The 26,791-nt window shown below is 47.3% G+C and overlaps 1 protein-coding gene across 2 annotated transcripts in view; it reads right to left on the bottom strand.

The window, feature by feature from the left end:
- znrf3 (zinc and ring finger 3) overlaps window positions 1–26,791 on the bottom strand; it is a 75,463-nt gene that overhangs the window by 34,620 nt on the left and 14,052 nt on the right. The window lies entirely within an intron of this gene.

The raw sequence follows: 26,791 nt of genomic DNA, 5'->3' as shown, positions 1-26,791 counted from the left end.
TCATTGCAAAAGCAAGGCTTGCTATGTTTATTAAAGGAAAGACGCAAAAGTGTCACATTTTCATCCGTACAGCTTCATGTAATTAATGGCGCTGCCGTTTCCGTTGTGTTTGCACGGGCATGAGCAATGACGGGAGATGTTCTTCCTCATTAAAAGGGGTGGTGAAGATTCACACCACTGCACATACGCCCTGTGTCTATCACTGTATCTTAAATTGTCCTCTCATTACACTTAAGGCTCCTAAATTGGCCCAGTTCTCTGTGCTGCAAAGCTCTGCAGAGCCAGCACCGAGAGGATGTCTGCAGAGTAGATTAAAGCAAGAGGATGACATGAAAAACACTGACTCACTTCATGGGCCCAGGAAAGGAGGTGGCAGCCTCTGTAATTGCAAACTAACAAAAGCATTCAAGTTTTTTTTTATGTACTTTTCTTGATTGTTCCAGATCCAGGAAGACACCCTGGTGAGTAAAGTGAGAGAGTCTACGCGGAGTGGTGAGTAAGGTGAAAGAGCCTAAGCGGAGTTGATTTAATGAATGTTTCACAGAGAACCTCCACTAAGTTGCTGTCACGGCCCGAGCATAGAAAAAGCTTGGTGTAATCCACATTTATGGTGTGTAAAAGGCTGCTGGAAACTGAAAACTTTGAGCTCTTGTAGATGTCCCAGCCTGCACCCTCAAGAGAAGTCTGAATCATGAGGGGACAACTTGCCTCATAAACAAACAGATAAGCGATCAACAATCAACAGTCACAGCAGGTCGTCACTCTTTGAACAGAACAATTCGAACCGAAAAAAGCAACATCAATCACACAAACACACCACAACAACAACAGAATAAAACCAAAGGGTGGGCAAAGTCGGGGGTACAAGAAGTGGAGTAAAATACTGTACTTTTGACCTCTGATGAACCCAAGTTAGATTAAAACTGTGACAAAGTGCAGGACCAAAGCTTTGGTGATCCCAAAATCCAGGATCCATTCCACAACCTGGCAACAGTGGAAAGACCAGCTCCTGTATTAGCATTAGAACTGGGCCCAACTGACCTGCAGGCCACTTATCCTATTAACCCGATGACCACAGCACCCCAATCAGCCAACACTATGGCGCCAGGGCCTGGGCCACTCCAGCCCCTGGGCCACTCCTGATGACCCCAGATACCCTTCTCCCTCTGATGACCCCTGACCTTTGAACCCCACTTCATCACTTTGGGAGCAGGCTGGGCGTGCAGCAGGCCAATTGAAGAGTTATTCAGAGGGAGCCTAGTCACTCCACTGCCACAAGGCCCAGGGGTCAAGCCACTGACCTGAGGGGTTTTTGGGGAGGGCTTAGCTAAGAGTATGGGGGTCAAATGCAAATCAGTTAGAGGACGGACGTGTCAGAGGGAAGGAATGCGGACGTGTGCCATTCTGGTGCGACACGGCGCGGCGTCTTTTCTTCGCGCTTTCGGGATAAAACCTGATGAACACACCAATTCCTCACACCGTCAGCTTTGCACGTTAAGCGTAGAGAGATGGGGAGGAAGAGCAGATGCTGAATTCGAAAAATCTCAAGTCTTCAGGGTATTGAAGATGAGAGAACATTGAAGATGGCAGACAAAAGCGTGCACGCGTACACACCCTTTCTCTCTCTAAAAACAGACTGAAAATATACCTTTTAGAGGAGAGAAAGCTCATCCTTGAATCCTCCTCCGCAGGCCTCCCACACACAAACAAATGTGCATATGACCAAAAATGAAAGCTAGACCCTGTCTTTCAATCATAACGTTTGTGTCCTTCAAAAACACAATAGCTCTTCCGCACAACAAAGTGGGGAAACAGAAAGGGGAGGTCGCAATGAGACAAGCCCACTGCAAAACTAACCCTTTTCACAAATCCAAAAGGGTGCAGTCACCTTGTCCTCCATTTTTACACATTCCATGTGCATTTTCATTAAGCTACTTTTTCTCTGGTAAACACAGGGGTGCAGAGAGCCACTGAGCTAAGGTTGAGTGTTTAGAAGGTAGATATTAGCCTTGGGCTGGCAGGAGCAGGGAGGGAGCACAGGTACACATTACATACACAGTTGGTATGATAATTTCAGTGCGCTCTCTCCTGCTTGGTCTTTGGAGGATGCTGAAATTGAAGAGAAAGAAAGAAAGAAAAAAAAAAAAAACATAAGCAAGTCAGGCTTCCATTGTACCTGCAAATCCCAACCTGCTCCTCCCACATACCATCATTCTACAAACCGAAACAATTTGGCGGCGCATGCCGCACAGCCTAGGCAACATTTTGTATCTGATTTGAGATGCCCTACAACCACGCTGCCGGGGATGAAAGGGAGTCACTTTGTGTAGGAGGTGATCTAGCAAGAGGCATGCTCTCTTTCTCTGTAAGGGGGACCAGGAAGTGAAGTGCTGCTTGCTGTGTGATTGTGACCTCTCTCTCTTGCTTGTCTAACAGCTCAGATGGCAGCGGGGAGCCCCGCCTGCGCCCCTGGGTCCTGAACACTGGGCCATTGTGCGGGGGCTCTCGCACTCCAAAAGGGGACTGTGTTGTTGTTGTGGCCCATGTTGTTATTTTAGAGGCTGGCCATTGCGCCATTATCTCCACCACAGGGATTTTTCCTTTTTTTTTTTTTTTTTTTTTTTTTGTCTTAGATGTTGACGGAGGCATCGACGGATATGGGGATGGGGAGCTTGAGCAACGGAAAAGGAGCTTGGCTTGGAGGAGAGACGTGATCTAGTGAAGTGGGTCACAGTGACTGTGGCCGTGTGCACAAATGGGAGTACAGGCACATACACAAACGTGCCCACACACACATACACACATATACACACAAAATGACAAAGCCTGTCCCCTCTTGTGTTCTAACTGCTAGCTTTCCCCACTAGGCCCCACAACACAAGCTCAGCCCACTGAAAACACTGGGTGCTCCACTTTGCTCCGCTCCTCTGTACCCAGGGTTCTGGGTGAAGGGCATCCAGCGCCCCCCGAGTGCCACAAGGGGGCGGCTCTTGTTCTGGCCTGCCTGTGCTGCCCCGGGGGGAGGCAGCCTTTCACATGAGTATCCCCTTACACAGGCGACACTCTCAATGAAATCCTGGCAGCAGTTTGAACTCCACCTGTCACTCAAACTGGCCACGCCCCAAACCCCCCCACCCCCCCGCCCCCACCATTTCCACAAACCACCTGGAGAGAAAACACAAACTGAAGAGCTAAGTAGCAATCAAGCTGTTGCTCTAGTGATTTTATTTTCACCAGATATACCAGTGTATTTCATAAACAGGATATAAACAGTGACCTACACTGGTGGTTTTCAAGGAGGGGGCCCCCAGTGGTCTTTGAAGAGCTTCAGGAAAATAAGGGATAGTTTAATTTCACTAGAACTTAATTAGAAAATACAAAAAAAGTGTGAGTGATTATTTTATATTATGTTTTGCTCTCATCACTTTGAGTCTAGTGGTCAGTTTTCAAGTATGACATGTAAACAATTGAACACAAACCAAATTGTAATTCACCCCTAATCTATATTAACGGTTTGATATATTGACCATGAAGTAGGCAAGTCACTGTAATATCCAGCAGTTAATGGCAGCTAAGACTTTGAGAAGGTCAACAAACTACTTCAGTGAAGTTTTGGAGAAATATAAAACACTTCTGTGCTCATGAGCAATCATATCACATTGGATTTAAGTGTGGCAGCAGGATGAATTGCAAAACGTCCCTCCAGCTCCATCACCCCCAGCTCCTTTGCCACGCACTTCTCCCAGAAGGAGTGACCTGATAGAGATTGTAAAGGATCAAAACAGGGCCCTACTTTTGGAAACTCACCCCCTTCCTGCTGCCCACGCCCAACACACACACACACACAGACACACACACAGACACACACACACACAAGCACACACACACACAACCCTCTGGCCGGCTGGCTCTCAAAGGAAATCAAAATGCAAGTCACACCATCCACACCATTCTTCTTCGTCTGTGTCTGTGACACAATTCACTGAGCCTTTGATCATCCAACAACCACTTCTTCTACAACCCCCCCCAAACACACACACACACACACACACACACACACACACACACACCCTCCTCTCTCCCATTGCTGCCCCTGGTTACAACCTCCCCAGTGCCTCCCACACCACCAAAATGTTCAGTCACCAGCTCCCCACCGCCCACCATGCTGCATCAACCTTGCATGAAAGAGCTTATCCTTATTTCTGCACAGCTGTGAGTGCGTGTGTGTGTGTGTGTGTGTGTGTGTGTGCTTCACAGACCCGTTGCTGCTTCATTGCAGTCTCCCAACCACCGTCTCCACTTCCACTGATCAACATAAAAGTGATCAGTGAATTTGTTTTCCTGCTTTGCTGAACTTTTTCAAATCCTCAGTATGAGGCTCCTCATTCCACTCCAAGCATGTATATTTGCACAAGACACTTCTTTGCGCACACACACACACACACACACACACACACACACACACACACAAAAAAAACGCCGCCTTTCTTTGTGGTGAAGTAGAATTTCAAAGTGATTTCTCTCCTCTTTCTTGTGTCAGTGGCCTGGAAAGTTTTCTGAACTTGAAAAAAAAAAAAAAATGTACAAAATTTGGAAGCTGAAAGCCGAAAATTCTGAAAGAGGTTGAAAGAATTGCATGTATTTTTCCGAGTTATTCAACGTGGTGCTTAATGCGCCGTGCATTACGACGAGGCATCCCTGCTACAACACGGCGGGCGTGCACGACATCAAAGGCAACAGTAGGCGGACTGGAGAGGAGAATGATCCCTGAGCTAAAGTGACCTATATGGATGTATGTGAACACTGACACACCTGAGCCTGAGATTTATGAACATCTAAACCCTTGAAGCCTTTATTCTGACAAAAAAAAAAAAAAAAAAAAAAAAAAAAAAATCCGCTTCCTACATTTTTTAGATGTGTGATATTTTACTGAGAGCTGCACTGCAAAAAGTCAAAATCTTACCAAGAGTATTTGTCTTATTTCAAGTCAAAATGTCTTATTTCTAGTCAAAATATCTCATTACACTTAAAATAAGACATGATCACCTCAGAAATAACTTGTCTAGATAGACAGATAGATAGATAGATAGATACTTTATTCATCCCGCAGGAAATTCACATTTTTTCAGCAGTATCCACAGATTACAGATTAAGTAAATAAAAAAATAAAAATAAAGAATAAGATCTAAGTACAACAGAATAACCTAAGTACAACCCAGTGTGCAAAAAGCAATGTGCAACAAGAAAAAAAACAGAAAAAAAAACAGAAAAAACCGTGTGCATGGGTGTATAAAATGTGCAGAGGTAGGTCAATGTGCAAATGGAACAAGCAAATTTTTACTTGTGACACAAGTGAACAAGTAAAAATTTGCTTGTTCCATTGGCAGAATATTTTTCTTGTTTCTAGCAAATTTTAACTTGTTTCAAGTAAATTTTCATTTGAAACGGGTGAAAATTGCCTAAGGCCAAGTTATTTCTCAGCTGATCATGTCTTATTTTAAGTGTAATTAGATATTTTGACTAGAAATAAGACATTTTGACTTGAAATAAGACAAATAATCTTGGTAAGATTTGACTTTTTGCAGTGTGAGCTGTGTGACGGCATGTCGGTCACGCCGCGGATGAGCTTCTGTCGTAACAATAACAAGGTTGTCCTGTTGGCCGGCGTGTGTGTGTGCCATCCAAAAAACCAGGCTGGAAGAAAAACAATTTTTACAAGATGTTCTGAGTGAAGCCGGCTGAATGATTAACCCGAGAAATCTGTTGGTCTTATGTTTGTTTTATGGGTTTTGGAAGAGGAGCTGGCACCTATTTCACATGTACACAAAACCTAGACGGGGGTGAAGGAAGAACCCTGGCGCCGCGCCCGTCCTCTCACCCACCTGCGTTCCCAACATGGCGCATGTGTTTACGCGCCTGAGTGTTTGCGCGCGAGCCCCGTGTGCAGGAGCGGGCCCGTCTGCAAGGCATCATGGGGGATCACGGCGCAACGGCGGCATCTCTCACGGACCGTCTGCTCACCGTGAACTCATTCACCCCCAGCTAACAAGCATCCCGCCTCCCTCCCCCCAGCCTTAAACTCCACCAGTACACACACAACACCCCCCCCCCCCTTTTACTACTATGCCCTCCCCAGCTCTGCACTTCCACCTCCCTGCCTATGGGGGGAGCAGCGTCAGTTTCCTGGAATAACACAGCAGTCATGCCAACAGAGGAGGTTGAAGTGAAGTGTTGTTAAGGGGGGGGCATGTCTGATCACAGCACACAGACCAAGGCTCCCCCGGGGGCCTGTGGTCACTTTCAGCGCCTCATGACCCAGTCACAAGTCTCGGAGCCATTTTTCAAAAACGGGGCCGAGAGCATTTTCAGGACAGAGCTGCAAACATCAGGATGCAGGATGAGCCACGAGCGAGAGAGACGGTCACAACACCAGAGAGCAGGGTCTTCAAATCATAATTCTGAATTTACATATGAGTTCATGTTTGTTTATGTAACTCTGATACGGACAGGTGTAAAATAATAATGATTCAATCGATGCTGGGTGAAAATCCCTCTGGGGCGCACGAGGTGACACAGCTCGTTTCCAGCAGCTGCAGAACTGGTTTGTTTTGAGTAAACAGAAGAAGAAGAAGAAGAAGAAGAACCGGGTAGTTAGCACGAGCAGGAACGGCTACCGTGGCTGAACAGACGAAGAAGAGAGCGCCACCTGCAGGCAATCCAAACTCCGTCAGCATCGAATCCAGTGAAACACGTCACAGTGCCGCCGACACACTGCAAAAACGCAAAATCTTACCAAGATTATTTGTCTTATTTTAAGTCAAAAATGTCTTATTACTAGTCAAAATATCTCATTACACTTAAAATAAGACATGATCACCTCAGAAGTAACTTGTTTTTAGACAATTGTCTCTTGTTTCAAGTGAAAATTTGCTTGTTTCATTGGCAAAATTTGTTTCTTGTTTCTAGCTAATTTTCACTTATTTCAAGTGAATTTTCACTTTTTCCACTGGCAAATTTTGCCAATGAAACAAGCAAATTTTCACTTGTTTCAAGCAAATTTTCACTTGAAACAAGCGAAAATTGTCTAAAAACAAGTTACTTCTGAGGTGATCATGTCTTATTTTAAGTGTAATGAGATATTTTGACCAGAAATAAGACATTTTTGACTTGAAATAAGACAAATAATCTTGGTAAGATTTTGCGTTTTTGCAGTGCAGTTTGACTGACAGGTGATCAGCAACGAGCTGTAGGATAAAAGATGTTGCCAAAAACAAAACAAAAGAGAGAGAAACACACACACACACACACACACACACACACACACACACACACACACATGCAAATCTACAGCAACAGCGAGTATCACTCCTATACTGCAAAACAAGGCATTTCCATGCACATCACCACTCAACACACATTTACGCCATACCAAGCAAAAGTGTTGGCTAAAAAAGACAATTAGTGCCACACACACACACACACACACACACACACTTACAAAACCATCTGCTGGCAAACTGTAGCACGGCCAGTCAACTTCACCCCCAGTGACCCCTGGGGTAGACATAGGCACATGCTTTAACCAATTAAGAGCCCGCCGGTGCTTAACCCCCACCTTCCTCTGCACACACACACACACACACACACACTCACACACACACACACACAAACACAAGTCCAGCCGTTCTTGGCCATAAGTGCACAAATGACCTCTTTGGACCAGCACGTACTCTTCCTGAGCTCTCCGAAGCCCAACGGAGGGTGAAAGAGATGCGGTGTGCATGTTTGCAGATTGTGAGGGGGGGGGGGGGGGTTGGGAGTAAATGTGCACCACGGAGCTTAAATGTGCTTCATTTACTGTGGTCTAAAAGCGGCGTCCTCGTTTAAAGTGTGTGAGAAAAAGCGCTCTCTCGGTGTCTCTCACGTGCATCAACACTCTGTTCCACTCTCCTCTCTGCAGATTGCGTCACGACCCCCCCCCGGCTGCCACACACTTGCAGGTATCTCCTCTGCAGATCTGGAAACGCGCTCCCAATAACAAGCTTGCACAAAGAAATTGATTGAATGCACACACACACACACACACACACACACACACACACACACACACACACACACTTACGCCTTGAGGTGTTAATCATCCCTCAAAGGGGATTTTGCGCTCAACTCTCCCATCAATTTTTAATTTTAAATGGTCACGCTGACCTTTACCGATACGGATGAAACAGAATTTCACGAGTGCACGTTTTGTAATTACGCCGCCCGCGAGACGCGCGTGGCGAGGATACAGCTGACTGGCAGCCACGAGCCACGGTTCACACGACGGAGTGCGATGCCTCGTTGGCGCCAAGGCCCGTCGCCATCTGTTCAGGCGGCACGCCACTTCATCTCATCGTCCTCATCCCTCCTCCTCGTCGCCTCCATTTTCATTATCACACCTTCCCAATTAGCCAGCAGAGAAAGTGTCTGAGCCCCGGGGGATAAGCGAGAGACGTCACGGTGGAATGACTGAGCAAAAAATAAAATTAAAATTTAAAAAAATTCACTGAGCCATAATGCAAAAAAACTCTAACTGGAGCAGTATACAGGATGGGGCGTGTGTGTTGTTGTGGAGTTCAGGCTGTGTGAGGGTAAGCCTGTGGTGCACGCTGGTATGTGCGTGTTTGAAATGTCCCTATTCTTAACAGACACTCAGAGCTTGCCAGAGGGATTTACAGTGTCCTTGGCTGGAAACAGGTTAGGGTCACGACCCCGTCTTAAGACACGGTACGTCTGGTCATGTTTTGCTTCGCCTGTGTCTTCTGTTGTCCATTCCTCTTCAAGTTATACAAACTATAGAGCCAGGGAAGAAGACACCAATATTTCATTTGGTTGAATTCTGTCTGCAAGATCCAAAAATCACACAAAATAAAAGTCTGAATCCCAATAATGCAGATGAGTTGCTCAGTTATCACTGCTGTGGGCGTGACACCTGGGTAATTTGTAGTAAATATCTGGAAGCAAAGACACATTTGCGGACAGATGTGACAGCCTCTATTAAGATTTGTGCTTTGACAGGAATTATAACCTTAATGCACCGATATCAAAATAGAATAATGTGTTTTTAATAAACTACCCAGATTACAGAGTGAAACGTCCCTCAACATGCAGTTAAAGGTGTGCTACGCAAAATTGTCTACTTTTGGTTTTAAGTGAGGAGCCTTTAGAATCAGTTGATGAGAAAAACGGAATCTGGATGTAATTTGATTTTTTTTTTTTTTTTTTTACTTACTGATAAATTATGTGCTTAATCCAGTTTTTATTTTCAGCTGAGTTTAAACATTCTCTCTTAAATAAACCCTGGACAATTTTGCATAGTTACATTTTCTACTGAAATGAGTACCGCATCTTACACTGCAAAAAGTCAAAATCTTACCAAGATTATTATTTATTTATTTATTATTTCAAGTAAAAATGTCTTATTTCTAGTCAAAATATCTCATTACACTTAAAATAAGACATGATCACCTCAGAAATAACTTGAAACAAGTGAATATTGTCTAAAGACAAGTTATTTCTGAGGTGATCATGTCTTATTTTAAGTGTAATGAGATATTTTGACTAGAAATAAGACAAATACTCTTGGTAAGATTTTGACTTTTTGCAGTGTACCAGGAATTGGAGATAAATTTATATGGAAGGATGTCCACGTTTGGCAAGTGGTTTACCGAGTTGAAAAACTGCCATATTGAGGTATTTGACAGTTTTTTTTTTTGTCTTGCAAAGTTGCCGAATACCCTAAAACCTGGGCTTATCGTGGGGTTTTAAGTGGATGACTGGGTTGACTTGACTCTGGCGGCTTCAATCGCGGCTGGAATTCACTTAATTTCACATTTTGCCAGCCAATTTACAAAACTGTCTGTGAGGCCAAGTGCACATGTTGTGGGGGGCCTGCTTATCCCCGCGCTCAGGCTCAGTGTTGGGAGGAAAATGTGCACAAGAAAGGAGCAGGAGTTTTGAATTGCACCTGTGTCTTACATAAATGAGCACTTGAGTGTGTATAACATGCACAAATAGACTCACAAACACACACCGACACACACAGACGACCCTCTCTCTCACTCTCTGTCACTCTCTGCCCCTCTTTCCCAGCACTAGAAATAACTTCAAAGGGGGCTGGTAGCCTTGAGGAGAGTGAGAGCAGGATCCAGTTACAGTGGAGCAGCTGGGAGGGCCCTACAGGTGGAGCTGACACTCCTCCTCCTGCAACCCGATCGCCGTAAAGGGATCCCTCTGCTTCTCTCGCTCAAATAATGAAGACTTCCTCCCTTTTGTCTCCTCCGCCGGGACCGAAGGAACAATTAGCCGAGCTAGCCCGGCGTCCATCTTTTATTCTGGCCGTTGGAACCGGCGTGAGGGAGGAGTGTCGCGCGAAAGAACAACGTCGAGGGAGAGAGAGCGTCCGCGGCTTCTGAGGGCGGTGCGCGTCAAGAGATCAATGGCATTCTTGTGATATCGAAGACTGTCTGAAAAAGTGAGGCAACCACGTGGATGACGTGACGGCGACTGATGACAGAGCTCAGAGTCATTCTTGAAAAGTCTTTGAAACTGTAGAGAAAATACTTTTTTTTTTTTTTTTTAAAGGCTGAGCTACGGCGCGGCCATCGTCTGTCCTCGTGGCCCCCGGCTGCTCGCCCTCCCCTCCTTAACCTGCCCTGAAAATCACCTCCGCGCCATCTTCATAGCAACGAGCAAAGCAAACAAGTGTCATGGTTTCAGCGTGAGCAGGGGACGCTGGCGGAGGACACCTAATATCATGTAAATGTCCTGATATGTAGCACAAGGCTCTGGAGTTGACAGCTTTAACACTGAGCAGGACGCCGAGCCTGTGACTCTATTAGCTCTCTGCGAGTGGAGCCCGAAACCATCAATGGCGTGTGCATGTGCGTGTGTGTGCGTGTGTGTGTGTGAGCATCTGCGTATGCACGCTCCAAAGTCTCCCCGGTGTCACTTTCGGCCCTTCAGTCTTGAAACCCGGAGCGACACGAACAAAAGGACAGGCCGACAAAGTTCAAGGGTCAACGCCGGACTGGATGCCACCATTTTGGAAAGGGGCGGGGGAGTGGAAACAACTGCCCCCTTCCCCCGAAGAGATCACGGCGTCTGTGTGCAAAGATAAAGTAACGACAGCAAACATATTGTCTGTGCGCTTGTCCTTACGAGGACAATTAGGCCACTAAAGCGGGCGAAAGGCGCATTAATTATTTGCCGGCTTCAAGGTGCCACGGTGAATTAATTAGCATCGCTAACAGGGTGACACGCAGAGCAAAACAGGGCTCATTAATAATATAATATAATATAATTACATCCACTGAGAACAGAGGAAAGCAAATACACATTGTATTCACACACATTTCATGTTCGTTTAAAGTTTTCAACCCTTTAACAAAGCAACAACACCTGCTAGTTTTTCTAACAGAGGCCAGTATATCAATATTATTGTGTTATCATTATAACAGACTGGATATCATCTGGGATTTTGGATATCATAACGTCATCGTATAGCAATATTGCATAAGTGTTGTCTTTTCCTGGTTTTAAAGGCTGCATTACAGTGATGGGATGCAATTGCCTGAGCTTATTAAACCACTGTAAGCGGTTTCGTTGCCCGTTTTGCATGTAAATATCTTATGAAAGCACCAATATTCATCACAAAATTCAGGTATTTGGTCCAAGATGTAATATCAGATTTGTCTATTTTGCACAGCCCTTATGTTTAAGTTTCCTGCACTGAGAGTCGCTTCCATTTTTACTCCAAATCCAAATGCACACGGCTCACGCTCCGGCTGCAAGCCTCAGGCCACTGCAGTGGAGTGCTCCCCAAATATATATATAAAAAAAAAAAAAAAAAAAAAAAAAAAAAAACACTCCCCACCCCCCCCAGCTCCACCACAAACCACCCACCACTCCTCAACCCTTACCATAAAACAAAAGTTAATGTCACTACTTAATGAGCTATGATTAATGTTGCAGCAGGAAGGCCACAGAGCCCGGGGAGGCTGGGGGGAGCTGGAGGGTGTGCATACCTGGAGCCGGCAGTGCACTCTGTATGTGTGTGTGTGTGTGTGTGTGTGTGCGTGTGCGTTGGAGGGTTTGGAGGAGGAGGGGAGGAGGGGGGGGGTTGCTAAAAGCGGACTAAGGGGAGGATTGCAGTCATCAACACCTAGGCTTCTGAGTGGCCTTTGATGTTGCGCGGCGTCTTTGAAGGCCCCGGCCGTGGAGGAATGCCGCTCGCCCTCCCCGCCCAGAAAAGCCCCCGGAGTTGTGGAATGCGGCGCAAGCTGCTGCTCGGCCCGCTGGAATGGGATTAGAGCACAGGCCCATATTACCCTTCCTCCCCTCCCCTCCCCTCCCGCCCCGTCCCCTCCCCCCCCCTCGACTCCCTCGTTTCTCTCCCCCCCCGGCCCACTAGAGTGGACAACATGGCAGCCCCTTGCCTGGACCCCAACACTGGGGCGCTGCTCAGGAGGAGAGGGAGGAAAGCAAGGGTTTGGAAAGGAGAAATGTCCTGTTTCCTCCACAACTCGTCACCTCGGGACTCCTTTCTTCTTTCTTTGCTGCATCATTTGTCCCGTTACTGTTTATTTTACCGCTTGTCCCGCCACCTGTTGCACACTAATCCTATTTATACACTAAGGACACAGATTTTAATGCAGGTTAAAAAAAAATAAAAATTAAAAAAAAACTGCCTGCTAAAGAACAGCAGAGTCCCAGAGTGCATATCTCCCCTCCAGGTTAACTGGCGGGACCATCTTTCAACCTGCTCTGATCATCGCCAAGTCCAAAAATCTGGTGCTTTATTGGAAATTAATCCCATCCAGTTAAAGTTACACTCAGGTTAGGACTGCTTACCTAAAAAAAATAGTCCTGTGTCACTGCACAAAATAGCGAGTGACCCATTTCCACCTCTGCTGATGTGAGTCAAAGTCGGCTGCTGCAGTGTTTCGAGCGAGGACGACAGCGCAGGTTAAAGCCGCCGCCGCCGCTCGCCGCAATCAGCTGCTGCAGCGCCGGAATGAGAACCTGCGTCCTCTCGAGCCACAGCGCTGATAACCTCTGCCTCGGGACAACTGGATGGGGAAATGTGTTTTCTTTCTTTTTTTTTTTCTTTTCTTTTTTTTTTCTTTTTCAAGATCTGAATACAAGACTTTTACATAATAAAACAGGCTCTCAGCACAATGGCTTTTCACCTGCGACAAAAGCCGATTTCAGCGTGGCCACGGCCTCGGTCTGAAATTCCAATATTTGGATTGCGATATGTGGGAGTGGTGGCAGCGGTGTCGTGCCGAGATCAAACGTGTGCAAAGGCGAGCGATTGGCCCGCAATCAAAAGCAGCACGGCCTAAATCCTGAAGCTTTGAGATAATAGATTAGGGGCACGGCACACACCTCAGATGACCAGAGCCACTTGCCAAATCCGCACACAGTAGGCCTGGCATATCAAAGCCGAGCGCCGCAATATGAAATCAATCACTGAGTGACCGTGGACTCATCCTGTGTGTGTGTGTGTGTGTGTGTGCGAGTGTGTGTGTGTTTGTGACAGCCGGCAGTTACGGCAGGAGATGAGTGTCTAATCCAGCCGCTCCTCACAGGGGAGACAGACAGGGCTTTCTGTAAAGGTCAGGTTCATTCTCTCTCTCTACACACACACACACACGCACAAAGCTAAGCACACACACATTACGCACAGCGAGTGACCTTCTGCACAACAACTGCACAAACAGAGCCATTTCGACCATGCATGCTGGCGTCTGTCAGGGTTTTTGGTGGCGACTCCGGGCCGAGCTAACCTGTGCGCTGGCCTGTTTACGGAGCGATGGAGCCGCCTGCCAGCGACACTTGAAGGGGGGGGGGGGGTCAATAGCACTTACGGTGCATGCACAGGCACACACACTTGAAAGGATGTGTGCACATACACTGCGTTTCCACCAGTAAGAGCCACCCCCACCCCATCGCCCCCTTCCTCTGATTTCCCCTTGGCTGCAGGGCTTAGGAAAGGAGGGAGGGAAGGCAAGGTGGAGAGGCAGCCAGCATTAGCGCCGGTTTCGGGTTTCGCCCGCCTCGGCCTTGTTTTCTTTAGGAAACACTTACTGGGGCTCGCGCCACACCAGAGGAAGCGCCGGCTTGCATCACTTCCGGGTCGGATGGCTAAGGTCACGCTGCACTTGGGGGAGGGGGGCGGCGGAGAGAGAGGAGGAAGATGTGTGTGACCACCGTTAAACCACATGTGGAATGTCAACAGCAATTAACCTTGCGAGTGACGTGATGCGCCAACCTTTAAGGAAAACACAGTAGGAAATGTGTGTGGGGGGGGGGGTTAAGAGATTGATTTCCTCATGAAAACCGGCGCATGCAGCATCAAGCCTCTGACACTTTCCCAGGTCGGTTTCTTGGCCGGCTTTTGCCTCGTCACCCTCCACAACCACCCCCTCCCTCTCCCCACCCCTCCAGCCTGCTCTCTCCTATGTTCTGGGAACGGCCGGCGCGACCGCCCTTTCGTGACGACCCCGGGAGGAAAAGCAACGCTCGGTGCGGCCGCTCGCCGCCCTCCGAGGAGCTAACGATATTCCAGAGGAAATGAGAATGTGAATAAACAAAAGCCAGGGCCGTTTCTTGGAATAATGTGACGGAGAAACACAGGTTGGGGAGCTGGGAGGAGGAAAGGGTGAGGAGGAGGAAAGGGGAGGAGGGGGTTTGCTGGACGGAGTGAAGGGGAACCGGCTTTTCGCGCAGCTTTCAACTTATATTCCTGGAGGGAAGACCTTGGACGGCAGGCACAGGAGAACCGGAAGCTATTTGGAAGCACTTCAAACCACCAATTGCTTTCTCACTGCCACGGGTTTGAGGATAAGAAAGACGGGGAGGTTTTTTTTTTCTCTCTCTCTCATTTTCAACACAGACACACAGATACACATTCAAACACAAACAAACAGAGCGTATGCATTCATGTGTGCGTGAATAAGCAGAGAGGACTTGAGATAAAGGGTCACATGACCCACGAGTCATGTTTTTTTTTAAAGGCATGTTTCATGTTTTTTATTTATTCCAATTCTATTAGCTGACAAACCAAGCTAAATTTCATGTTTCAACGCTTTATGACAAGAGCAGTCAGACTGAGAGGAACTGGTGCATTCCCAAATTTAAGGTTTTGGTGTGTATTTAGGCATTCGGGAGTAAAAAAAAAGTCAAGAAAAATATGTTTTCCCATGATTTTCAGCAAAACACGAGCCGTTTAACTGATGTCTCTTTTTCACCGGCCAGGTCATTAATTTTTACCAACTATGAGTTAAAATTATTCCCAGCAGATCTGAGATAGATGTTATGCTAAATGCATCAGGACGGACCGGTGGGCAGGTTGAACCCACCTCTGAAAATGAAAGCAGGAGCCATCATTCTGTTTTTCGGAGCCTCTCCCTGCGCTCACTCTGCCCCATGAGCAGGTTAGACAAGTCCCTCTATTCAGGGCTACACAGTAATACCGATATCCTGAAAGAGGAAAAAAAAAGGAGAGAGAGGGAGGAGGTGGAGAAGAAGAAGAAGAAGGAAAAAAAATCCTATCTGAGAGATTAACTGGCAGCACCCAGCCGAGCCGGTGCTGGGTTCACTGGCTCACTCAGTCCTATCTTACCCACTAGTCTCTTGTTCTAAAGCAAAGCATGTCTTTGATACTCGACTAGAAGGAATCTGGAGGCGTTACAGGTTTCTTTTGTGCTTAGTGCTGCACAGAGAGTCTGTGTGTGTGTGTGCCAAGGCTGGGATTTCTTTTCTTCAATCCCCCTCCTCCTCCTCCTCCTCCTCCTCCTCCTCCTCCTCTCTCCCTCTCTCTTTCTCTCTCCCTCCCTCCTCCCTTTGCCTTCATCTCCGTCTCCCCTTCCCCCATCCCAAACTCTAATCAGTGAATCATAAAACTTTTTTTTTTTTTTTTTTTTTTTTTTTTTTTTTTGTTGGGGTTGCAATGCAAAACTTTTTTTCTTTTCTTTTTCTTTTTTTTTTTTTTTTTTGGTCATTCAAAGGTCACACTCGTCCTGCGAAGGTGTACATTAAAGCCCGACCCTGTTGAATCTGAGGATCAAAGTGGCCATATTTGGGTGATGACCAAAGCGGAACTTCAGAGGGGCTTTGGAGGGGGCGATAAAGGGAGGGATTTTGGACAGAGGGAGGGGAGGAGAAGAGGGAGGGGAGGAGGGGGGGCGGCTGGGGGTGTGAGTGAGGTTTGACTCCCCTTGGAGATTTTCTTAAACCCATTACATCAGCTTTTTTCTGCTTCATGGACTCCAAGCCCGGGGCTTTTGTGAGGGTAGAAAATGACCTAAATTGACATTCAGAGTGGTTGTGGTTGGTTGATTGTGGCCAGGCATTTTTTGGCATAAATAAAACAAGATTCCTGAGGCTGTCTTAAAAACCCTCTGCGAATTCGGGCCTCTCTGTGAGCGCGGCTTCCTCCGAATGCAAAGCGGCCGCATCATCAAGTCCATGTGAGCCGCCGCGGATACGCTCACGTGGACTCTGCGCGTCTGAGTAATGATAATAAAGCACAGCATCAAAGTGAGTAATGGCTCGGCGTAAACACCTACGCTCTCGATGCCGCGTTCAAAGACACGAACGCTCTCTCGCTTGAATTTCTGATGAAGGCGGCGGCCGCTCGGGTTCCATGTCCTCGGCTCTGATCACAAAAGAGGCTGACAGAGTGACACATCCGCACGCTGTGGTCTCTTTCTCACTCCATACGCCGTTGCCTTTTGCACAGATGTGATTGCACAGGTTGACATTTAGAAAAAAAGGAGAGAAAGAGAAAGAAGGTGCAGGAGAATCAAGAGAAAGTGTGAAGTAAGAAATGATGCAGAGGTGCTGCTAAGCTCTACCCACACATACGCTAATCAACAGGGTTCACAACAGCAGGACAAAAAAAAAAAAAAACAGAGGGAATTGCTGGTTCCAGGCAAACAGATCAGCACCAAACAGACTCTAAAAAAAAAACTCCTGGGAACGTCAAAAGCGCCACAGACCTCGCTCTCTCTCCCCTAATGTGATCAAACAGGGGTACGTTCCCCGGCGGAGGCCGAAGAAAGAGAGGGAGAGAAAGTGAATGGGAGCTTTCGCGCACCGTAGGAAGCCGGCCACCAGCGGCACCGCCACGCCGCGAGCACAAAAAACGCGCTGTCCCTCAGGCTTTCTTCGGGTCCCACGGCGAGGGGTGGAAGAGAGAGAGCCGAGGAGGAGAGAGTGGCTGGGCAAACAGCGAGGGGTAAGGCCACAAAGGGGCCTGGTTGCCCGGGTGAGGGGGACCCGCCGCTCCAACAATGTCCACATCAAGCGTCCGGCTCCGGGCCAGGCCCTGCTGAGGTGTGCTCCCAGCGAGCCGCCGGGGTCAGGGGGACGCACAAAAGGGAGCGGAGCAGCCCTGCCCTGGCAAGGCAGCTGGGCCCGGGGTATAGAGGCTTACAACTTGAGGTGTGTGTGTGTGTGTGTGTGTGTGGAGGGAGTGGGATGAGAGCGAGAAGAGGCACAGGACGGCGAGCGCTCTTTCAAATCCCTCACACCCCCCTATCTACCTCCCCCCTCCCTCCCTGTTCCCTTTAAAGCAGACATCCAGCTCGGGGAAGTTTTTCGCATCTTAAGTTGCCATAACGATCCGACCACACCTCCTCTGCCGCCGCCGCTTGAAAAACAGCGCGCACACACACACACACACGCACACACACAAACTCCCTCCACACACTAATAAATAGGGGGGAGGGAGGGCTGCTGCGGTGGTGATCGGACAAACACTGTTCTTGGAACTATGCCGAGGGAGGCTATTGTGCAGCCGCGCGGTAAAGAGACAGAGAGAAAGGTGGGGGTCTGTGGAGGCGATGGGGGTGGGGGGATAATGTGGGGTTGGGTGGGGGGTGGGGGGGGGGGCGCTGAGGTTGCTTCAATGCCTGGCTCCATCAGTGGGTGGAGATAAAAGGCAGCAAGGTGCCGGGCCAAGTGAGAGCCCAGAGAGAGAGGGCTCGTCTGTCCTCTGCATATTTATATACCACAGAAGGGAGATATATGCAGGAAAATGGAAAACGAGCTTCACCGCGAACTCTCTTTTTAGGCTATAAAGGAGCCCTGAGTTATCACCTGTGTGTGTGTGTGTGAGTGTGAGTGTGTATCCTTTTACTTGTCACCTCGGGGGCCACACGGGCCGCAGGACTGGGTGTGGATCCGTGTCACCCAGCCATTCAATCGCCCTCATCTCCCAGCCCCGTCACCCCATACCGCCGCCCGCCCGCCCGCCCGCCCGAGGCCAGGGGGGCGGCGGATTTCGTACATTCCACGGCGGCAGAGAGGATACGCTTTAGATTCTCCGCTTAAGTGGTTTTGATTTTCAGGATTTCACGAGATTTCACAAAGCTGCCCTTGAGAGGACCGAATTAAAAAGTAGAAGAAGAAGATGTTTAACATAAAATATCCCAACTGGCATGAAAAAAAAAAAAAAACATTTCAGTCAGAGGCCAGGGGGTGAAGGAACCACACAGCGGCGGGGAGAGGGGGAGGGGGGGGGGGGGGGGGGGGTGCAAACAAACACATCTTCCCTTGCAAATATCACCACAGCATCAGTGGCAATTACAAGCAGAGAAAGTGGCATAAATTAGACTGTCATGCCTGCACCACTGCATCCCCTTCAAGGCCCGCACCTCCCGAATCCTCATGGACCAGAAAAAAAAAAAAAATAAAAAAAAAAAAAAATAAAAATGCATGTTTGCGCCCTGGGCAACAGAACGCTTCCTTCGCCGCCGCCGCAGGAGGAAAATAAATAGTCCACACGAGGGCGAGGGGAGAGAAAAGTAAACTTTAACTGGTGTGGAAATAATTCCATTACCATATAGTTCCCTATAAAGGGCGATTTGTTCTTTTGATCGCCCCGGTGGAGTAGTTTCTGAAGTCGCGGTGGGATCGGCCCGGGCCCAGGGGCAAGGCCAGTCACCAGAATTCCTCCGAACATTTGTTTAGCAGCAGGCCGAGCAGCGCGGAGCAGCGCAACAAACGCAGTATTGTTCCTCCGCTTCTCGCCGGTCGCACTGGCAGAGGTAGGAGCTGACGGGGCCAGAGAGAGAGAGAGAGAGAGAGAAGGGGAAGGAGAGTCACAGGGAGGGAGGGAGAGAGGGAGGGAGTGGGATAAGCAGGCCCTGGGGAGCGCCGGCCCCTGAAGAGTTAAACATCAAACCTGCTTTTACACACAAGCACTTCCTGCCATCAGTGTTACCGGGCCGCTTTGAAAAGGTAATGGCCAACTTCTAAAGATCAGGTCATTTCACAGTCGAGAGGGCTGTTCCACTGCCGAGCGGCCCGAGCTCCCCCCCCCCCCTCCCCTCCGCTCTTCGGCACGTCGTGGCTTATAAATTATACAATCAAAGCCAACAAGTTCCTCCCACATCCATGCCTTTGTATGGGGATATTTGGAAGAGATTTATCTGCCCGAGGGTTCATGACTCGAGTGTTATAAACCCCCGGGGATCCACGTTATTTGATTTGTTTTTTATTAGAAACAAGGAACCACTTAGCTGGCGGTAACCTCTGGGGCATTTGGCTCCACATCTGAGCGGATCGCAGGTCGCGAGCCCCCTTCTCTGAAAGGGGACGGCCGCGGCCAACGCTGCCTCTGGAGATGAAAAACAAAGCTGGCGAAACTATGCAAAGTTAATTCAGACAGGATGTCACAATAATGCCAGCGAGAGCTTTCCCTGGCAGCCGAGCGCAAGGGCACACAGGAATTTGCAGATTTGGCAACTTGCATGACAATAAATATGGCCTGTTCAGTGTCCCAAAACCTCCCGTCTCTTTGAGGAACTCGAAATTGTGCGGCTTCTGCCAGTGTATACCAGTGTGATTTCTTATTAAAGCCCAGATTACAGTGACCGCGAGCCTCCACCTTCATGTTTGCGCTGAACAGCAAGGCGACTGCCGGATTAGCGTCCATGTCTTTGATAGGCAATACACGCTCTCTTGATGCTTAAAAATCACCGTGATGAAAATATTATAAGGACAGAGGAAAAGTAAGGGTCAGGAGAGGTGTGTCTGTCACTGCAGCTTCTCACATTACAATATGCCTCAACAAGACACCTTGAGGATGAATGCATAATTAGGAGAATCCAAGGATGATGAATACTAAGAAGAGGACTAACGCGAGGTCTCTGCATATTCAAATGACCTGACAAGTCTGGCTGATTTTTGCATACGAAATTCCACTGGAGCTGAGGGTGAGGACCTCGGGGTCCTTCACTGCAAAAACGCAAAATCTTACCAAGATTATTTGTCTTATTTCAAGTCAAAAACGTCTTATTTCTAGTCAAAATATCTCATTACACTTAAAATAAGACATGATCACCTCAGAAGTAACTTGTTTTTAGATAATTTTCACTTGTTTCAAGTGAAAATTCACCTGAAACAAGTGAAAATTTGCTTGTTTCATTGGCAAAATTTGCCAGTGGAAAAAGTGAAAATTCACGTGAAATAAGTGAAAATCAGCCAGAAACAAGAAACAAATTTTGCCAATGAAACAAGCAAATTTTCACTTGAAACAAGAGACAATTGTCTAAAAACAAGTTACTTCTGAGGTGATCGTGTCTTATTTTAAGTGTAATGAGATATTTTGACTAGGAATAAGACACTTTTGACTTGAAATAAGACAAATAATCTTGGTAAGATTTTGAGTTTTTGCAGTGTTGAGGAAGGAATGTGCGACTTGAAACGGAAGGCGGGAGGGCCGCACGGATCCACAGGCCTCCCAGCTGGGAGGACGGCGTTCGGATCAAAGAGGCTCTGTGAATCTTCAGAGGGGGGAGAACGGGATAAACTTGGGAGGGCAGCCGAGAGGTCTGAGAGAGTTTCCCCTTGGCCTCTCTTGCTGCCTGTCCCGTCACTGCAGTGGAGCATTTACAGCTTCTCCTCGTTTCATCAATAATTCAAAAAGCGGGAGGAAAGACCGCAGCTAGCACCGGCCGTTCGAGTCCCCGCGGTGTGTTATGTGAGAGCCACACAGTCCAAGTGAGCCCCGTCTTGTGTGTTTACCTCAGGTTAGTCTTGGCTCTGCTACGGTACGGCAAAACAAGGAATGATGAAACTGCTTGTGACAGCCGTGGCGGCTGTTTCCCTCCCGAAACGTCCGCCTGGGCTTCAGCGGGATAACCTGACGATGCAGGTTTGAGACTCGAGCGCAGCGTACGCACGCACGCAACGCCTCGGCTCCAAAACCAACCGGCATGGGGCCCGCAGTCGAGAATCAAACCTTTCTTGTCAAAGTTGATCATCTCTCCGCTCTCACTTAGTAACCATCTGTACTCAATCACACACTGAAACAGTGTGATAGGAAACTTTCTGGGAGAGTTTTGTTCTTAAAACGCCGCTGAACTCCATCTCATGTGCACCGACAAAACCACAGCTGCCTGAAGACGGACATAAAACGACGTAAATTAAGATTTTCGACTGTCTTTAAGTGGCATTTGGTCAATTACAACACTTTCACTGCAAAAGTGACATTGTCAACTTTGCAGAGAAAGTGACACAATAGAATTTTCGTAGCTGTATTTTCCTTATTTATCTCTTATTTATTATTATTTACAGAGTAGCAATGCATCAGCAGCTCCTAAAGGCAGGGTGAGGCAGGTTTCACGGCAGGTTTTACAGGCAGCCACCCCCGAAGCTGTTGAGTAAAAATCGTATCGGCCTCGGGGAACAAACCCACTGGGCAATATCTGAATTCACCGAAAGGAGAATACCAGCTGATATTGATCACATCAGCACGTCAAAACATCCAAAAACAGGTGGGTGGATGTAGGTAGAGTTGATTCTGCGGGCCCTCAGCTCTCAGCTAAACCTGCGTGTGCATGTGTGTGTGTACCTGGCATGTGACAATAACAAACGTTACTCATAGGCAGAGAACAGAGTATCTTTTGTAGGGAGAACCGGGGCGACCAGCATCCCCCGTCGGGCTCCTGCCCCTATGAGAGCGCTGAGGGCTCCCGACCTCCAGCACCTAGTCTGCCAGCCCGCCAGGGCCCGGCCCGGAGAGGCCTGTCATCACTACCACAGAGGCCTCTATTCATCCCGGCAAAGACAAAGCCAAAAGTGTAGAGCAGCCATCCCAGGCATCCCAGGCATCCAGATATCCACCAGCGATATCATTTTAGGCTTTTGTGAGCCTGTGCTTTGGTTCGCCCGCCGCTCTCTCTGCTCCATCCCTGCCCGCCGTGCTTCCACGTCCCAAATTTGTCAAGTTTCGGTCCAATGTGGGAAAAGGAGCACTTCCACACATCCCGACTTTCTTGGGACAAGGTAACATTATTATCTTTTTCCACTGTGGAACTGGTCTTTAACTTTTCAGCAGGGCTCAAAAATTAACTCTTTATTTATTTCTTTATTTTTACTTAATTGTGTTTATTTATTGCTTTGGTGGGCATAGGCCTTTTAATATCTCTGTCTATACAGTGGTCCCTCGTTTATCGCGGGGGTTACGTTCTAAAAATAACCCGCAATAGGCGAAATCCGCGAAGTAGTCAGCTTTATTTTTTACAGTTATTATAGATGTTTTAAGGCTGTAAAACCCCTCACTACACACTTTATACACTTTTCTCAGACAGGCATTAACATTTTCTCACTTTTCTCTCTTGTTAAAACACTCTCACAGTTCAAACCTTCGTAGAAAAATAAGTCCAGTATTATAGAATGAATGCATTCGGTACTGTACAGGAGACACGGCACGGAGGAGATTGATTGACAATGGTCTACAGTCCCTTAGCCAATCAGGACGCAGAACACATTGCGCTGTTAAAAAAAAAAAAAAAAAAACATGCAAAATTGCACTAAAAAAAATCCGCGAAACTGCGAGGCCGCGAAAGGTGAACCGCGTTATAGCGAGGGACCACTGTACTCTATAACCAGAGACATGAAAACACAAATACCTTTCAAAAGTCAGTGTTATATCTCATATCTACATGTTTTCCTCATATCTGCAGATTTTCTGGCCCTACTGTATGTCTGCAACTCTATTTTCTATTTTGCTGCTTTTTAGTATAGATTAACATCATAGCGATTCAACCTGTATCCATATATCCGGTGATGCGTTTTTTGTTTTCGACTGACCATGACTGTGCAGACAAAGACCAGAGCGTGGACAGAGTTTGAGATCAGGAGGAAGGATGGATGTGAAAGGAGACTGCTAACAGTTCACGCTGCATGCTCCCATGTCGGACCCTCCTATGGCCACACCGGGCCCCTGAACTCGCTGGTGAAATCTCCACCTGCAGATAGCATCGTCAACCCCCCCCCGCCACCCCCTCCCCCTCTCTCCTGGGCATGTGTGGCGGCCGCTGATAAAAGAAGTGGAGATAAGAGGAAACACAAGCTGTGATGAGGAACACATTGCTGCCAGGAGAACAGAAGATCAGACCAGGGGAAGGGAAAGAGAAGGAGACGGGGAGGGAGAGAGGAGAGGAGAGGAGGAGATGAGAGAGAGGGAGGAGATGGGATATGAAAGAGAACGAGACAAAAAAAGGAAGAAAGAGAACAAGGGGAGGGGAAGGGGCGAGACCCAGATAGAATAAGGAGGAGAATGAGAGAGAGAAAGAGAGAGAGAGAGCAAGTTGGCAAAGAGAGAGAATCTGAAAATGATTAGGGGAGAAAACTGGGTAGAGAAAAAAGGAAAGCTGCTCTGTAGCCTCGGGCTAAAAAAAAGGCAGAGAAGATCAGACTCTGTCAAACAAAACTGAACAATAATAAATATAAATGGCAAAAGAGTTAAAGGACAGGCTATTCCTAGAGGGGAAATGCCCTTAAACTGCATCGGGTGTATGTTTATGAGCCCGGCCAACTCCTTGGGAGATTTGGGATGCATGTGGTTCGGCGCAAAAACAAACAGCAAGTAACTGCAATCAAGTTCACAGGCACGTTCCCATAAATATGACATGGGATATAGCATAAATACATAGCATTATGTCTAAACAAAAATGCTGTTGCACTGTATATTGCTGTCTACATGCGGGCTACATGGTTTATTCTGTTTCTGGTGGGGCTGCACAAAGCAACCACAGATAGAAATATATCCCAATTGTATGTTTCCACAATTATTAATAGCGTAATCTGGTGATACTGCAGCGTTGTATCTTCGATTCCCCTTAAAGTCTGGTGGATATCAACATCTTCAGAAAAATGCAGTGCCAAGCAAAGTGGGGGGAAAAAAAAACAGATCAGCCCAGTGTTAGAGAGAAAAATCCTTCTCCCAAATCTAAAATGGGAAAATGTTGAAGCTCCTAAAAGTAGATCGTCACTTGTCATTTGGTAAATAATTAGGCTTAGTGTTGTCACTGCACCCAAAAGTAAATAATAATCATGTTTATCTGAATGGTGTCTAGAAATACTTCCCTGAAACACATTTGTGAAGGAGCGTAAGTGCAATAAATTAATGCTGATTATTGAAACTGAGACAATTTATTTATGGTTAATAATTGTGATCACAGTATTTAGCAAAACAATCTGGAGACTCTTTTTTTTTTTCTTTTTTTTTTTTTTTTGACATAATCATGCAAGCCTTACCACAACGATCCTACGCTATTTTTCCAGCGTAAGTTCTATGGAAAACAAGAGCGAATGTAAATAAATCTGAGCTGTTGACACGGGCCGAGAGTAGAGGGGACAGGTGCCACAATGACACCGGCGACCTCCAGGGGACGTATGCATCCCATAGCGGTGTCCCCTTTCAAGATGGACACCAGGGAGGGAACGGAGGGGGGGGGGCAACCCAGTCGGTCCACCTGGTGTGCGAGCGGAGCCGCGGGTCACTCTGCGGCACCCAGGGAAACACCCCCGGCCTCACGCCACACCGAGATCATTTCTCATTATTGTTCCCAAACAGTGCCCGCTAACTCATCATCATCATCATCATCATCTATTCCATCTGAAAACTCATCGATAAGCATCTCATGTTGCCTCTCGCATATTTTCCTCCTCTGCAGTGAGCGTGAACTCTCTCTTATCTTGTGCGTGTAAAAATCCCGTCCGCTGCTCTGCGTAGCTCTGACTTGTTTTGTTTCTTTTCTTCTCCTATCTCGCACGGTGATCATCTCGGGGGGGAGAAGGTAAGCAAAGCCGAGCGAAAGATGTAATTTTACTCTTCATCAACTTTCAACAAAAAATCACGTCATGATGAAATAATGATCTCAACTCAACATGAATACTAATTAGAATGTGTCGCTGAATTAATCTAATAGAAGGTAGGGAAATTGAAGTTTTAATCATACCTTATATTACCATGCAGTTCCCATGTTATGACCATTATAACTGCTAATGTCATTTTGCATGTTCACAGATAGACTTATACGTTAGAAGCTGCTATTGTGGTGGTGATTTTGTTGATATTGCCTATCCTTAGGAACAGGTTTATGTTTTTACTGCATCACTTTGACACTCTTTAGTTTTTTTGCCTGTTGCAGCTGTAATTGGCTACGAGCATAAGACCATCAGTGCAATGCCTAAAATGTAAATCCGATGCGTTTATGGCTAAAAAACTTCTGCATTTGTCCCGTTAGTGTGCATTTGCTCCTGGCCTGGCTTCCTCCTATTGGCTCCGAGTCAAAGCCCAGTATCCTGCTAATCCAACAGTTGTCTGGCTACACTGAAAGTCACCTCTGAGATTCCAGCGACAGCACTTCAGCCAGGAATCCATAGGATCTCCGCATACCGAGCGGCCGGATATCCTCTAGTTAAAGAGGGCCCTCTAAGCCTGGCCATGTGTTGGTTGATAAAGTGTGTGTGTGTGTGTGTGTGTTTTGGGGGGGTGTAGTGATGGCGAGGATGTCACAGGCGATGCTTAAAAGGCCTTCGGCGTGACATCAGCGTCGCTTTAAGTCGCCTCAAAAACGGCACGTCGAGAGCGGACCATTCAAGCCCCCCCGCAAGAAACAATCCGTTTTCCTGCGGAGGAGCGGGCGAGTGAAAAGTGCAGTTGCTCCTGTTCTAAGCCTGCGGATCTGCGCATCTGTGAATGGCTTTTGTGTTGCTGCCGGAGCAGAACAAAGTGAGTTCAGGTTACTGCACTCCTCCCGTTATTGGCCCACATTGTCTCTAATTATTCCAGCAAACATTGACACAGCATGTGTGGTCTCACATCTAAATCCACCCCCCCCACCCTCCCCTCCCATGCTTAACAGAGAGAGAGAGAGCAGGAGAGAGAGACTACAAATGTACGAATGAGGGAGGCAGAAAAAGAGGAACAGAGAAAGGGAGGAGAGAGAAAGACAAAAAGAAATTCACTTGCATTCCCTGTATTCAGGGGTTTTTACTTTTCCGTCTCTGTGATGAACCTCGGGGGTAAATGCAACGTACTAATTGCTTTGCGATGTACTGAAATTCTTTGGCAATACTGGTCGTCTCCCATTGATGCCAGTAATGCTCAGTTGAATTGAACCGAACCGAGAAAGACAGAGAGAGTGTAGACGCAGGAATTTTCTGACATCACCTCTCTCTCTCTCTCTCTTCCCAATGGTGCTTCAGCGAGTGAAAGAAACAACATGGACCGTGCCAACTCAAGCTGTTAATACAGAGGTAACCGAGGCAATGCAAAATGACGGATTTTTTTTTTTTTTTTTCTCGACGCAATGCAATTTGAAAACAGAGAGGAGCCATTCTCCACAACTATAAGGCTCAATCCCACACTCTAATTTGAATTCTTAAGCTTTCCCGTTGCCGGGGTAATTCTAACTCCAGTTTTTGCAAAACAATAATTATGACG

The sequence above is a fragment of the Myripristis murdjan genome, chromosome 9 (genome assembly GCF_902150065.1).
Source record: "Myripristis murdjan chromosome 9, fMyrMur1.1, whole genome shotgun sequence".
Taxonomy (NCBI): domain Eukaryota; kingdom Metazoa; phylum Chordata; class Actinopteri; order Holocentriformes; family Holocentridae; genus Myripristis; species Myripristis murdjan.
Note: the sequence above shows the minus strand (reverse complement) of the source record. Positions and strands in the feature narration are given on the sequence as shown.